The sequence below is a fragment of the Bison bison genome, unplaced genomic scaffold, assembly GCF_000754665.1.
Source record: "Bison bison bison isolate TAMUID 2011002044 unplaced genomic scaffold, Bison_UMD1.0 scf7180017864491, whole genome shotgun sequence".
NCBI lineage: Eukaryota > Metazoa > Chordata > Mammalia > Artiodactyla > Bovidae > Bison > Bison bison.
The window spans coordinates 17,418,641-17,436,014 of record NW_011495050.1 but is presented as its reverse complement, the minus strand read 5'-3'; positions in this window follow the sequence as shown (position 1 = coordinate 17,436,014).

Below are 17,374 nucleotides of genomic sequence, written 5' to 3'. Positions count from 1 at the left end.
ACCCCACTCCAGTACTCTTGCCTGAAAATCCCATGGATGGAGGAGCCTATTTAGTGCTTACTGTGCACTTTGTGTGCTTCCAAGAGCATGACTTACCTCTCATATCAACCCTGTGAAGTGGAGACTACTGCTCTTACAATAGTACATGGAAAATTAACACTTTTATTGTTTCTTCCCAAAGAAAGGTGATCCCCTTTTCCCCATGGTCCAAGAGATTTGGGAAATCATAGCTTGCTTGGTGTGGAAGAAAAAAGAAAGTACTCAAGACCCTTAGAAGGGAAGAATGCCAGAGCTTGGAGAAACTCTTATGATGCCAGTAGTACTTACAGTGATGATGTGATAATAATAATAACCACATCACGATTATTATTATGAGACATTTTATGCAAGTGCTGTGTTTTACGCATTTCTGCATTATCTAATGATACTTCTGGAATGAGTGATATCAGAACATATATTTTTAGATTAATACAGGTATTACAGTGCCCTGAAGTATTTATTGAAGATGAGAATACATATCTTATCTATCAGTTTATATATATATAATTTTTTGGTTCATAATATCTATTAAGTTATAACAAATGTAAAAATATACATAGGGAAAAGAATAATCAGGGAGAATGATTCCTGACTTTTTTGGCCCAGAGGGTCAGCTAAACTTTGGGGTGCTAACATGCTCTTGTCTGAGGTTGAATTAATTTAGTGACATCAATACTGAAGTTTTAAGTTTCTTATTTTTAGGACAGCATGTCAGCTGAGTGTTTTGAGTTAATGTCAATGGAATTTGGACTTAACCTAGAGTATGTTTGTTAGTAAGATATTCTGTAGTAAATATTTTAATAAAAATATTTTAAAAATCACACCTTTGTCAATGATCTATAATTGTACTTTACTGATTTTTATAGTACAATATTATATTGTAAATAATTAAATTCAAGTTTATCTTGCTTTATCTAAGTTGAATGTTTGAAAATCTTTAAAAAATAAATTATGGGCACTTGCTTTGCCAAAAAGAATTTTTACTTATAAAAAGACTTAGGAATCTTTTGAACAGGAGATCCTTTAGAACCCTCAAACTATGTGTAAATTTAATGAAATTTGACTTATACATGTGTTGCTTATCATAAAAGACCAATTTTTCACTTATAAGTCAAACATATTTCTCCTGGGTTTTAACCTGACATCTATATTATTAGTTCCTTGTATGATTTGGATGTTGGACTAGATTTTTTTTTAGGTTTGTTTTGATCTAAAATTCTAAGTTTCTAAACGTTTTTAAAAGCCCCTCTTGTCTAACGGAGAAGGCAATGGCACCCCACTCCAGTACTCTTGCCTGGCAAATCCCATGGACAGAGGAGTCTGGTAGGCTGCAGTCCATGGGGTCACTAGGAGTCGGACATGACTGAGCGACTTCACTTTTACTTTTCACTTTTATGCATTGGAGAAGGAAATGGCAACCCACTCCAGTGTTCTTGCCTGGAGATTTCCCAGGGACCGGGGAGCCTGGTGGGCTGCCGTCTATGGGGTCGCACAGAGTCGGACACGACTGAAGCAACTTAGCAGAAGCAGCAGCTTGTCTAACAAGTCCTCCTGTGATTTGAAAGTTAGCATAGTTGGCAGAGTGTGGCCTGAAACAACTGGGCTCCATTCCTTGGTCCAGCCTTTAGTAGCCATGTGCCCTTGGCCAGTCACTTAACCTCTGAGTCCCAGGTCTTCCTCATGAGTGTACCTATCATGAAAGTTTGCAGTACACTTAAAAGAGTGGCTGGCATATTAAGCATTATACATGCTGTTATTTAATTTATTGTTTATTTAATTAAAAATTGCAAGATTGCATTGTCTAGACATGAAAATTACTGAAACATCTGTGATTAGAGGATCTTCAATTAAGGAATTTAAAAGCTGGTGAAGAAAACAGGACTGGGGAACCTATGAAAACTGCTATAAAAAAAAGAAGAAATTTATATTGTCACCCTGCTTATTTAACTTATATGTAGAGTACATCATGAGAAATGCTGGGCTGGAGGAAGCACAAGCTGGAATCAAGATTGCCAGAAAAAATATCAATAACTTCAGATATGCAGATGACACCACCCTTATGGCAGATAGTGAAGAAGAACTAAAGAGCCTCTTGATGAAAGTGAAAGAGGAGAGTGAAAAAGTTGGCTTAAAGCTCAACATTCAGAAAACTAAAATCATGGCATCTGGTCCCATCCCTGGGAAATAGTTGGGGAAACAGTGGAAACAGTGGCTGACTTTATTTTTTTGGGCTCCAAAATCACTGCAGATGGTGACTGCAGCCATGAATTAAAAGATGCTTACTCCTTGGAGTTATGACCAACCTAGATAGCATATTGAAAAGCAGAGACATTACTTTGCAACAAAGGTCTGTCTAGTCAAGGCCATGGTTTTTCCTGTGGTCATGTATGGATGTGAGAGTTGGACTGTGAAGTAAGCTGAGCACCGAAGAACTGATGCTTTTGAACTTCGGTGTTGGAGAAGACTCCTGAGAGTCCCTTGGACTGCAAGGACATCCAACCAGTCCATTCTAAAGGAGATCAGCCCTGGGATTTCTTTGGAAGGACTGATGCTAAAGCTGAAACTCCAGTACTTTGGCCACCTCACATGAAGAGTTGACTCATTGGAAAAGACTCTGATGCTGGGAAACATTGAAGGCCGGAGGAGAAGGGGACAACAGAGGATGAGATGGTTGGATGGCATCACCGACTCAATGGACATGGGTTTGGGTAGACTCCGGGAGTTGGTGATGGACAGGGAGGCCTGGTGTGCTGTGGTTCATGGGGTCGCAAAGAGTTGGACACGACTGAACGACTGAACTGACTGACTGATAGTCAGTGATGTAAGACAGTAATAATAGGAGATAAAAAGAATGAAATGCAATGCTAAATTGACTTCTAAGAATATTTTCCACATTTTAAAGTTAGCAATAATGGTTTCTTTACCCACCATCTTTCAATTAGAAATATTTCAAATTCTCCTCTGAACTTTATGACAAAAATTTATGACTTTGGCTTTTTGTTTTGTTGCTAAGAAGCAATTCCCCCACTCCTGCATGGCTAATCATCTATCCAGATGTTGACAATATTCTCAACATTTAGTATGCTGGATCTGTAGGCTTCTGTTCATGATGTGAAGTTACTTGCCATTCAATATCTGTATGTTCAAAGCAGCTTTTATTCCTACTGCATCAGACAGGGTTAATATCACTACTACTCAAGGCCAGAAATGCTCCTTCTCTCAATTTCCAGACAGAATATTCCTTTCTGAGGATACCGTGAAAGTTATGGAACTAGTGCCTCTGGCCATTTGTTGGAAAACACAAGGATATTTGTTTAAATGGGAGTAAATGGAACTACTATTATGTTCCTTTACAGATGAGTGAACTAAAACTGCTTAAATAACCCTTTTAAGATTATAAAATTAGTAAACCCTTGGCAGGCTGCCACCAAAGTCCATGTTCTTTCCACAAAAAGTGGGAAGGAAAACTATCAGGACCTATACAATATTGAGAGCATGGACTTGGAAACTTTGAAGTGAAAGGGAGTGTTGGGAGGAGGTGAGTTGTTACCTGGTATAGTCTAGGTGCTACACTGTATCTATATGTTTAAGTAACTAATTTCTTTGATTACAGACATAACACACGATCATCAAGAAAAAAAAAAAAAAAAAACCGTAACACAACAATTCACAGCTTAGAGATGACCACAGTTGACATTATTGTGTATCTCTCCTCATTTTTTTCTTTTTACTAAAAGAGTGATATCTGGAATGACATAACAGGGTTTACACAATATAAGAAGTTTCCAATATTGCTTTTTCCATTTAACATCATGTCTCATCCATTGTTCAAGCTAGCATGTGTATAACTCCTTGAAATTTTGGGAAATTATAGTTTGACTTGTTATCCTATTACTGAGAAGAAAGGCTTGATTTAACTAAAGGGATACAAAAACACCAAGTTACAGATCTTCATAGAAAAAATTATGGAAAGGGAGCAGATATTATACAAGATAGCTTAGGTAAGGTAAATGTAAGTCATTTCAGTGGTGTCCGACTCTATGCGACTCCATAGACGGCAGCCCACCAGGCTCCCCCATCCCTGGGATTCTCCATGCAAGAACACTGGAGTGGTTGCCATTTCCTTCTCCAACAAGATAGCTTAGAATTTGCCAAAAATACAATTCATGTATAGTACGCCCACCATATGTGGGTGTTCTCTCAGGAAAAACTTCTAAGAGACATGGTGAAAGTGAAAGTTGCTCAGTCATGTCTGACTCTTTGTGACCCCATGAACCATGCAGTCTGTGAAATTCTCCAGGCCACAGTACTGGAGTGGGTAGCCTTTCCCTTCTCCAGGGGATCTTCCCAACCCACGAATTGAACCCAGGTCTCTGGCATTGCAGGCAGATTCTTTACCAACTGAGCCACAAGGGAAGCCCAAGAGCCATGATAAGGAGCCTGATATAGGGTAGATGTTTAAACTGAGTAGACCCTTGACTTTTCATCTGTTTTCTAGAGAGGGTCTGAAGTGGGCCCTAGCAGCTTCCAAATCAGAGGTCAGTCTTGGATTTGCTCTGGAATTGACCTTGAGCTTCTCCCCTGTCCTGTAGTGCCATTCATTTAACACAAGGCTTTACTGAGCTCACTCTGTGGGCCAGGCACTCTGCTAGACTCACATAGCCTCTGCTTTCCTAGAACTTATAATCTGGTAGAGGAGAAAGGCTCTAAACCACAATTTGCTGCTTGGCTTCTTAGCTAAGTACAAAGGTGGAAGTGCTATGGTAGAAAAGCAGAAGGTGACATGTCTTGGAGCAGGAGCTGGTGGAGAGTGGGTGGTTAGGGAGAGCTTTTCTGAAGAAGACGTATTTCACCTGAGGCTTGAAGGATGATTAAAATCTGTCCAGGAGAAATGCAGGTAAGGAGCTAGATGAAGAAGTATATATAATTTCCCCAAGCAGGATTTCAGCTTGGGGTTGGGGGAGACAGAGAGGCCAAGGTGGTTAAAGCATAGTGGTAAGGTGATCTGAGGTGACTCTGGACAAATACTGTGATCTATTCTATTCTATGTCATTTAAATACACCTCAATAGAAGCCAAAAATGCCCAGCAGGGGTTGAAACACCCGAGTTATCCTGGCAATTAAAATTTAAATGGGCCTAGAGAAGGAACAGCTTTAATTGTTAAGGAAGGAAATACAAATAAAGGAAATTGGGAAGACAAATGCAAAAAAGAGATTGAGATATTGATAGAAATGACTGTAAACTCAAGACAAATTCAAAGGGCAGCTTTCCTTTATTTTAATTTCCAATATTTATTCAGAGGATCATATGAACATATTCATAAGTTTAATGCTCCCTCTTTAAAAAAATTTTTTAAACACTAATTTTTATTTCAGGAACAGAAGAAGCTAATGCTCACATTTTTATTCTGAATGAATTGCCAACATTTTATTCACTAGTTTCACAAAAGAGCTGGAACCTCACTGAGGTTTCTGAATTAAATTAGCTTTCAGAACCATTTAAAGTTCTTCCATTCTATTAATTCAGCAGACAATCAAGTTGTTCACTTGTTGACTTTTATCCACATGCACTCAATCAAATCAACTATCAAAGAGAGATACCTATTAGTTGTTAATTTCATATGTTAGATAGGAATCCTAGAACTCCTGTTTATATCTGTTTGATAACCTTCTAATCTTTGCCACAGTCTCACTAACAGCAGTATTAACTAGTCTGCCATCTATCTTGATTAACAACACAGGGACTCCGAAAGATGCTCAAGATCTGATAAGCCAAACAGTCCAAATTTCTTACAATGTCCATAGCCCTAGGGAAAATGAACCTCTACCACCATTCTTGCAAACCCTTTAAGTTGTCTTTGAATTACAGTGTTGCAACTTATTACTGTAAGAAAATGAGAAGAGCTGGCCTTAGTGTAGGAATTCTTATGCATAATTGTTGCACTGAATGTTTTGTGACATTTTACCCTCTATTTTGCATCCTCTGGGTTTGGATTTTAGAAATTATTTTTGCCTTGCATTGAATTATAAGTGTACCATTATCTCTGGATCAGATGAAATCAAAATATATTTGTTAATTTCTGTGTTCTAGCAGTTACTAGGTACATAAAAGATAAGAAAATAGACCTCCACATATCATAAAGTTTCATTTTTTGAAATCACAGCAACTAGACTTGTCTCATAAAGTGGAATTATATTGGCTTTTCTGAGAAGGGGAAGGAGGGAGGGGGAGAGAGAGAGAAAGGGAGAGAATATAATATTTGCTCCAAACTTCCAGGTTATTCCTCATGTACTTCTTTCAAAGTCTGTTCACTTCACTGTTTATCCAGTTTCACTGATGAGATATTAAGGGCACTTTACACATCATCCTTGTTGATTTTAGCAACTGGCAACTTTTGTCCTTATATTAATCTCAGGAAGTCCTTGGTGACTTCCATACCCACCTTGATGATGATTCTACCATAACAATTTCACACTTCATGTTTTTTAAACTTCCACTGGCCCTGTTTTATTTCACTTCAAATGTTCTTAGGCAATGCTACACTGGCAAATTTGGTTGGAATTATGCCATCTCCATCACCGAACTCTGAGAAATTCCTTTTAACCTTCTCTGAATATTGGTCCATCTGCTCCCTCAGGCAGCTTGTAGGAAGTAGACATCAACAAGAGGTTGGACAGAAGAAGGCAGAATGTATGATTCTATATGTAAAACATTCCTAGATACATCCAGAATAAAGGGCATAGAGATGATAGAAAAATGTTGAAGTCTTGTGTTATCTCATGAGAGTTTTGCACTGGCACATTTTAGCTATTAATGTGATAAAATGTAATTTAGATACAAGTTATACCCTCAAGATGATGGGCCATAGAGACATCCACATTCCTCTCTCAATTCCCATATCTGTGCAAATGACTTCCTAATTTGTTTCTGAAGGCAAGGTCACTTTTTTTGAGTTCTAGGATTGAATTTTTCCAATGATTTGTTAGGTATCTCCCAAATACATCTCTCAGAGAACCTTCAAGTTCAATGTATCTCAATCTATATTCACCATTAACCTTCTTACACTGGTACTATCTGGGAATTTCATAGTCTATTAATGATATCACCATTCTTTAACTCATCCAAATTTCCTACTTCTCCCCTCCACTTCAAATTCATTGCCTATTCTCTGGCAATACTTTCCCCTGAAATTTCTCTTAAGTCTATACTTTTGTTCCATTCCAAATCCACTTCCACAATTCAACTTGTCATTATATCTCATTCTGAGTATTGCAATACACTTCTATCCATTTTCCCCAAACTCACTCCTCTAATATATCCTACTCATAAACATAAATTGCTTTCATAAAGCTACTTTAATGTAGTCATTCCTGTTCAAAAATTTTCGATGATCTATCTTAGTGTAATTCAGACTCTTGAATCTGGTATTCTGGTCCTTTACAACCTGCGCAAACTTTTCTTTCAGTTTTATTTTCCTGCCATATATATTCTTCCAGAGTTTTCTCCACCCATTACCTTGAGTTTCACATCTCATGCTTTTGCTCATTTTTTTTTCTGACTCGAATTGTTTCTATATATCTATAGGTCACCAAAATAATTTTCACTAAAAAAGATAATCCTTCCTTCTTTTCTCCTTTACTTCCTTCCTTCCCTCCTTCCTTCCATAAGTAGATACATTAACAGGTATTATGTTCCAAAAGGTCATGAAATTCTGCTGCAATGACGGCTTTCACAGTCCTGAGATGACCGATATGTCAACTGTTGTTCAGCCACTCAGTTGTGTCTGACTCTTTGTGACCCCATAGACTGCAGCACACCAGGCTTCCCTGTCCTTCATCGTCTCCCGGAGCATGCTCAAACTCATGTCCATTGAACCAGTGATGCCATCTCTCTTTCTCTCCCTCCCTCCATTCCCCTCTCAGTGATGCCATTTCATCCTCTGTCATCCCCTTCTCCTCCTGCCTTCAATCTTTCCCAGCATCAGGGTCTTTTCCAATGAGTCGGCTCTTCGTATCAGGTGGCCAAAGTATTGGAGCTTCAGCTTTAGCATCAGTCCTTCCAGTGAATACTCAGGACTGATTTCCTTTAGGATGGACTGGTTGGATCTTGCAGTCCGAGGGACTCTCAAGAGTCTTCTCCAACACCACAGTTCAAAAGCATCAATTCTTTGGCATTCAGCCTTCTATATGGTCCAACTCTCACATCTATACATGACTACTGGAAAAACCATAGTTTTGACCAGATGGACCTTTGTTGCAGAGTAATGTCTCTGCTTTCTAATATACTGACTCATTTGTCATAGCTCTTCTTCCGAATGACATGGCCAGATTTGCATTTTAGATAGACCAAGCAAGAAGCTATGATTTGAAGAAGAAAGACCACAGCCAATGACAGTAGGTGGAAAATATTAACATCATCTATGGAGGAGAGAGAATGAAAAGGAGGGAAAAATACTTAGTAGCTAATATTGGTAGTACTTTTTACATTGATGTTGGGGATTAGAAGAGAGTGAGACAATGATGACACTCACATTTCAGTTTGCATAATTGGCTGGATAGTGGTATTAAAAAGTGAGATTTAAAAAAATTATGCATGGGGAGCCAGAGAAGTGAGAAGGAAAGTTTAAAAGATAATTTAAACCGTTTCATATTACTTAATGAGTTAAGTAAGATGCAAGACACATGGCATACTACCTGAAGATCAGGAGGCAGGTCTGAACTGAGCCTTAGAGTTGAGATTAATCTGAACACAGGTGGTATATTATGCCTGGATTGTGTCTATAGCAATGAGTGTACGCTGTAAGAAAGCTTAAAGGAATAGATGGAGGAATACTAGGTGAGGAGGTAAATAGGGAAGAAGTAATTGTCAGAAACATACTTTCCACTTTATTTCAATGTCCCTCTTTTCTTTGAGTTCCCAAAGCATTTGACACTTTGGGGAGGTAAGTGTTTCTATCTCACTTATTCTTTACAATACCCCAATTTTGGTCAGATTAAAGAAATGTATAGGACCATGTTTACTAGCGGATTGATTTACTCTTGCAAATTGATATGCTCTTGTGCCAAAACCTCTTATTTCTTTCGATTTTCTTTAAGAGAGGTAATTGGTAATCTGTAGCAAGGCTCTCTTGAAAGTCTTTCTTGCTCCTTTTTTCTTACAGACTTCTAAATGCACATCACTTCTGGTGACTAGTTGTGGAATTAAGACGGCATGGTTTGCCCTGTATGGGTTTTGGGCATCAAACACATAGTCCAAACCAGCTTTATCAGAGAACCCTGTACTAAGGTATTGGCCCTAACTCAGCTAATTCTAAAGTGATAATGTACCCATTCATCTTTGTCTCTTGTATGTATTGTTTCCTCAGTGCTTCCAAGACAGAAGAAATTGTTGGGCAAAGATAGAATTCAGTCATTCCTATCTTTCCCCTCTAGTTCACTTTTTTCCCCACAGAATACTTAATATCTTACATATATAGATTTATATAAATATATATTTTGATTTTTCTGCCTGTCTTTTATTCTCTCTGTTATACCCTGAAAGTGAAGTGAAAGTGAAAGTTGCTCAGTCATGTCCAACTCTCTGTGACTCCATGGACTCCATGGAATTTTCCAGGCCAGAATACTGGAGTGGGTAGCCATTCTCCAGGGGATCTTTTCAACCCAGGGATCAAACCCAGATCTCCCACATTTCAGGCTGATTCTTTACCAACTGAGCCACCAGGGAAGCCCAAGAATACTGGAGTGGGTAGCCTGTCTCTTCTCTAAAGGATATTCCTGACCCAGGAATCCAACAAGTGTCTCCTACATTGCAGGTGGGTTCTTTACCAGCTAAGCTACTGGGAAAGCCCTAGGCTCTCTGAAATTTCATTCATATCATGATTAAAGACATTTTTATATTTAACTATATACTAGAGCCTTAGATAGTTTGAAGGATTATACCAATGTGTATCATTCCAAGTTGACAAAAATGAAGTACTGGAAACATGAATTGATAGCATTTTGTATGCTGCCTATAATTTTGACTTGAAGTAAGAATCATAGACAAAACCAAGACTTGTAGTAGTATAATATATATTTTGTCCTAGTAATTCAGGGCCTCTTTCAATTCGCTCTAACTATTTATCTTTGGTTATGCTAGGTCTTCCTTGCTGGGTTGGCTTTTCTCTAGTTGTGGTGAGTGGGGGCTGCTCTCTAGCTGCAGTGCCTTCTCTTGTAGAGCGCAGGTTCTAGGGCACATGGGCTTCAGAAGTTGCAACGTGTGGGCTTAGTTTCCGCTTCAGCATGTGGAATCTTCCTGGAGCAGGGATCGAACCTGTGTCTTTTGCACTGGCAGGCCAATTCTTTACCACTCTGCCATCAGGGATGTACTCAATGCTATACATCATATTAGTGTGATATCTTTCCCTCCACTGGGAAAGGAGTATTATGGCATTAAGGTATCTGAGTATTGCAATGGAAAGAGGGAGAGGGGTCATGATTTTGATATTGATTGGATGGACAATAATGAAAAAGCTCAAGTGTGTATGGGGAATAAGCAACTTTTCACTTTTACGACATGCTGAGGACCTGCAATGCAGAAACGCCTTTCTACTTTGGCTCCTTATAGTGTCACCTTTTATGCTTAAGTTTCCAATTAGTTTACTCTGTGTACCATGCTTTCTTGGTTTATCGGTGCATGAATGAAACTTTGGTGTCTTTATTATTTTCTTGGAAGGCCTTTCCCAATGGTAAGGGAGTTACTTAGAGGTGTGTTGTGTATGTGTGTGTGTACGTGCATGTGTAATGAAATTGTGCTCAGACACTCAGTTGTGTATGATTCTTTGTGACCCCATGGACTGTAGCCCACCAGGCTCCTCTATCCATGAGATTCTCCCAGCAAGAATACTGGAGTGGGGTGCCATTTCCTCCTCCAGGAGATCTTCCAGACTCAGGGATCAAACCCTGCATTGGTAGGCAGATTTGCCACCTGGAAAGCCCATGAAATTAGCCAACATTTTTGAATGTGTACTTTGATTTCAATTCTTTTGGATATACACCTAGAAGTAGAATTACTGAATCATATGGTCATTAATTTTTTGAGGAATCTCCATATTATTTTCCATGAAAGCTGCCCATTCATGGAAAATTTTGCACTTCCACCAATAGTGTAATAGGGTTTCAATTTCTCCATAGGCCCATGAATACTTGCCTTTTCTTTTTAGCCATCTCTTAGCACTATTCACAATAGCCAAAATGTGGAAACAGCTTAAATGTCCATTGAGAGATGAATGGATAAAGAAATATGTTTTATATATACACAATGAAATACTATTCAGTCTTAAAAAAGAAAGAAATAGTGAAACATGCATGAATCTTGAGGCTATTTTGTTAAATGATATAGATCAGTCTTAGAAAAAGATAAATGCTGCATGATTCCACTTATAGAAGTCATCTAAAATAGTCAAATTCATAGAATCAAAGAGTGAATAGAATTAAGATGAGTAAGCTCCAGAAGTCTGCTTTACAATATTATATCTATAGTCAACAATCTTGTATTGTATACTTAAAACTTATGAAGACAGATCTTCTGTTGTGTTCCTATCACACAAGAAGAGGGCAGTGATTCAAACTTCAGAATGAAGTTTAAATTTATCTTACTAAAATATGCCCTTGACCTCTTATAATTCTGCGAGTGTCCCTGGTTCCTGTTTAATGCCTGGGAAATGGAACCATTGCAAGTGCTCAGTCCATTTTGTAAGGTGTGGATAATAACTTTTGAAAATTTAAGAGAGAAGGAAAGCTTTATCAATGAAGTTGAATGAAACGCATTATATTGTATCATGACCATCAGAGTTCTATTTTTCCAGAGTCACTCAGGTATGGCCACAGAGCCAAGGCTTGGATATTGCTGTCTTGTTTCCAGCTCAAATGCAGGCAATCATGGAAGGCAAAAAAAAATTATTATATTTTTGATGTTGATGATTCTGGTCTGGGTCCCCAATCTGAAAAGTAAATCTAGAAATGACCTGGACGTTTCCATCTTTTTGATAACTGCCTTTAATCAAATCTCATTTTTCCAGATTTCTTGGCAAATGCATATTCTCCCTTGTTGAAACCTAACATTTCACTCTCTCCACATCCTCTGTTCTGAATCACTGTTTACTTTCCTTCTTTCTCAATGTAAATGAAATAACTGCAAACTTCAGTTTTGGGGAGGGCAGATAGGCTGGTTTTTTTTTTTCTACCAGGTCCCCCCAGAAGAACTGGAAAACAATGTAGACTGGATCTTTCTTTTTCCCCTTTGCTTTAGTTTTTTGATTTGGCAAGTACTTTCAAATCTCTTCTCTTGCTTTGTTCTGAAGACACGAAAACCGTATGTAATTACAGAAATTTTGTTTTATATCTTTAGTAACTTTTCCCTCTATCCATATAAATCTTCTAATTTATAGTAAATATTCAACTTGGTCACACAAACATGGACATTCAAATTCCATGAGAAAGGCTGGAAGTATGGGATGTTTCTCCAGAACTAGATTATCGAGATATGTGTTATCTCCCTAGGACCCTTGCCACTCATTCTGCTTTCATTTTAAAATTTATTTGCTCTTTGTTTTGTAGCATTTTGTAGCATTCAAAACACAATTAAAATGAGACTTCAATTTGCCCCTCCACATGGCATTTCAATAAATTAAAATTGTAGCTAACTTGCTATTAAGTCTCATTTTTTCACATTCATCCCATTCAGTAATAATAAGCACATCTTAGTTACAACAATTGTATTAAATGTTTAACATTACAAAGCACTGAGAGAGCATTCAAAAGCTGACTCTCTTGATCTGACAGCCACAGAGGGATCCTCTTGAGCAGTTTACTGTAAAGAGAGAATATTTTCCTTGCTAAGAGGAGATGTGATAGAAAGAAAATCAACATTTGTTGATCATATATTAGTAATATGCAGTAGGCATGAGGCTAGGTATTTTTTCCTCAGTCATTTTATAATAACTTTATGAGGTAGGGATTAGTATGCTCATTTTATAAATAGAAGCTTCCCTGGTGGCTCAGACAGTAAAGAATCCACCTGCCACATGGTGTGGGAGACTCGGGTTCAATCCTTGGGTTGAAAAGATCCCCTGGAGGAGGACATGGCAACCCACTTCAGTATTTTAGCTTGAAGAATCCCCATGGACAGAGGAGCCCCATGGGCTACAGTCCATGGGGTTGCAAAGAGTTGGACACAACTGAGCGACTAAGTACACACACATCTTATAAACGTAGCTTAAAGGTAAAGTACTTTGGTCAAAGACACCACTAGAAGATGAGTAAGCTGAGGTTGAACCAAAATCTACCTGGCTATGGAACCCATGAACTTGTCTCAGTGTATTCAACTGCCTTTTAACATCATGGCCATGTGAAAAGCATTGGACTAAGGAGCTAAAAAGGCTTTCCAGGTGGCTCAGAAGGTAAAGAATCTGCCTGCAATGCTGGGTCCAATCCCTGGGTCAGGAAGATCCCCTGGAGAAGGGATTGGTAATCTACTCCAGAATTCTTGACTAGGAAATCCCATGGAGAGGAGCCTGGCGGGCTATAGTCTATGGGGTCATAAAGAGTCGGACACTGACTGAGTGACTCACACTTTCACAAGGAGGAAAAAACCTGGGTCCAAACCCATTTTCCAGATGTGGATCCATGAGAAACTTTGGCTTCTGGACCACTGTGTCTCAATTTGTCAACCAAGAATAAAATACCTCCAAAGTTGGTTATGGAATTAAATAAGATTATGTGTAAATCCTTCATAGAAAATATTATGAACAGCATGTATTCACTTGCATGGTAGTCATCCTATTAAAGACTTTTAAAGTAGTTATTAGTTTAATTACTTAAAAACTGCCTATGGTTATTTATATCTCCATTTTACATAAGGAAACTGAGGCACAGATAGGCTAAGTAACTTGCCCAAGGCCCAATTAGCTAAGATGCAGAACCAGGATTTGAACTCAGGAAATCAAGATTCAGAAAGCAAGTTAGTAAGCACCACTGTATATTGTGCTACAAAATGTATGAATAAGTATGATAATTTCAGACATCAAAATAAGTATCTAAAGAATATAAGAATTTAGGCAAGACCAGTGTCATCTAATAGCTTCAAAGAAGTGGAGCTGGAACTGTTCAATATTCAAGTAACCAAAATGTGCTATGGGAGTTTGGAGAAGGCAATGGCACCCCACTCCAGTACTCTTGCCTGAAAATCCCATGGATGGAGGAGCCTGTGGTGGGCTGCAGTCCATGGGGTCGCACAGAGTCGGACACGACTGAAGCGACTTAGCAGCAGCAGCAGGCATAGGAGTTATTTTAAAGAAGTTCAGTCTAGTCCTCATTCATGTGAGGATGGAATCAGACAGTTCTTGTGGTTCTACTTGGACCCAGTAGCAATATTTAGACTATCTAAAGTAATTCACTCTTCCCAAGGAGACTCAGATGTCTTGGTAACATGCCCACTAAAGAAGGCTTTGAAGGATCCTAGCAGGACAGCATGCTCCTAGAGACACAAGCAGAATGTTTATGCTCATAATATAAGCATAAAAGAGGGAACTCTTCTTAGAGATTTATGTTAACAAGTCCCAGAATTCAGAATATACTTTTGTGGTTTCACTCTACCCCTAGACCTGACCTCAAAACTCTGACCACATAATTCCACAAGAACTTTTTTCTTCTTGGCCTCTATATGGTCTTAGAATATTTCTCAACCCTAATCTCAGACATTGCTACTAACTCCCATTCTAGTCTTTCTTATTTCCTTCCTCCTGTTTGCTCTAGGGATTGTTCGGCTTTTTTTTCCCCCACGTCTTAAGGTGAAAGTTCAAGTTGTTGATTTGAGATCTTTCTTCCTTTTAATATTAGCATTTATAGATATAAATTTCCCTTGAAGCACTGTTTTAACTACATCCAATGAGTTTTGGTATGTTGCGTCTTTATTTTCATTTATCTCAGATTGTCTAATATCCATTTGATTTCTTCTTTAATCCATTACTTTTTAGGGGTGTATTGTTTAATTTCTATATATCTCTGTGTTTGGCAAATTTCTTTTTGATATTGACTTCTAATTTCCTTCCTCTGTGGTCAAAAAAGATATTTTGTGTTATTTTTATCTTTTTAAATTTATTGAGATTTGCTTTAGATCTAGTGCATGGTCTATTCTACAGAACGTTCTATGTATATCTCAGAAGAATGGATGTTTAGCTCTTGTTGGGTGGAGTGTTTTGTATATGTCTCTTAGGTCTATAGATATAAATCTTCATAGATTTACATTGTTGGTCAAGTCAGATGGGAGGGGAAGGAGGGTTAGGTAAGAAGGTAGGGAGTGGGGATTCAAAGCTAGTGAAGCTGAGTATGCAAAGGTCATAAGGCAGAAAGTAATTTGTCACATTCAAGTAGGAAAGCCAGCTGCGAACCAGGGAAGAATGTCTGATTAAACTGGTAAGATTCAGACATAAAAGGCTTATGCAAAAAATATTTGCATCAGACATCATTTAACTCTAATTATCACCCAAAAGCTCCCATCTCCAAATGCTATCATATTGAGGGTTAAGGCTTCAGCATATGTATTTTGAAGGAACACAATACAGTCCATCCAGTCCATGGCATTCTTCCTGGTCTTAGCAAACTCCAAGCATCTCAGAGAGCTTTCCTTGACCAGTAGTCGGTTTTAGAGACCTTCCTTTGTTCCCATGGTACACTGTGCATACTTCTGTCACCAAACTGGTCATCAGATCAGATCAGTCGCTCAGTCGTGTCCAACTCTTTGCGACCCCATGAATCGCAGCTGAACTATAATTGCCCAATAGACTCAGTTTCCTGAAGGTGGTACCTGGCCGTATTCATCTCTATATCCCAAAGGCCTAGCAAAGAACAGTGGCTCAATAAAAGTAATTATTAAGTCGGTAAGTCATTTTCGAGAAAGCCACTTTTATTAGAAATGCTTCTTTTATTTTATAATAGTGGCCAGATGTTTGGGAAGGAATTAGTTAAAATGTTAAAAACATACATCTGTGGTACATAAAGGTACTCAGAGGGAAGAATATATTTTAACTTGATTTAAGCTTCCTGATGACAGGGTTGATTTGGGGAAAATGTGATTCTACAGTGTAGATCCCCCCTTACACGGGGAGCATAGAGCTGCTTGTGGCTATGGAGAGGCCTTCGTGTATGCAAATTCTGACATGTATGACTAATGTAGTTGCCCTCTGTTTTCAGTTAAAAAAAAGATTCTCACCTGAATTTTTTTCAATGCAAATAGAAGCATAAATAAAGATTTATGTAGAAATTGCAGATGGCTGAAACAGAGTAAATGTGTAAAAAAGGTCAGATGAGAACACAAAATTCATGCTGAAAGTTTGTCTCTATAAAAGCATTAGTATTTCCATGGCTGTGATTTGTTTTGTGTTTTTATATAATATTTATTGTTTACTATACTCCAGGCACTTAAGCATCTACATACCTTATCTCATTTATCCACATAGCAGCCCTGGGAGGTAAGCTAGATTTTAGTTTATGCTCTGAGTTGATATTAGCACTCTTGGACTCTAATCAGGATGTGGGGGTAGATCCTTAGATAAATTTGCTAACATGCTAAACCATCGTAGGCCTAGCTTTTAAATTATTAATATGAATGTTATCTTAGTCCTATGTTTCCTATAGGCATTTAGGCATTTACTGTTCTGGACTGGTAGAATCTTTCTTTAAGGTTAAACATTGTTTATTAAAAATCTTTCTGTGGACTTACCATTTGAGGGTCGCCTTTCTTTTTACTTCCTCTTGTGTTTGTGGTTAATTGAGGAATTGCAACGAATCTGAAGGGTAAGTAATTACGACTGACTAAGGTTTCAGGTTCTTTGAGGAAACGCCAGGTGCCATGGATCATAACCAAGACAGTGGACTTGAGCCCAGTCCAACATCAGAGACCCTTGGAAGGACTGCTTTGTGCTGTGATTATAGGAGGCTAGGGAACCTTTTGGCCTTAGCTTATGAAATGCAGAGGAAGCCAATTGTACCATCACTGGAGTAAACCATGACCTCAAGAGTCTCTTCTTTATTCTCCTGGGGCCTTGAAATGATAATAGGAAAGACCTTGAAGTCTTCTGTCCCCTTCACCTGAATCTTTCTGTGGATTTTATCAAGAATTGTTCTTGTTCTTTGGTGAAAACCTCTCTCACAAACAACCTTGCAGAAATGCTCCATAAATCTTATTGTAATAGACTATTCTAAAACACAAACTTTTAACTCCTGGAGTCACTCAACTTTGTAAAATATCATTTTACAAAAAAATTATAAAATAAATTTAGAGGAATAAAAGTAGTCT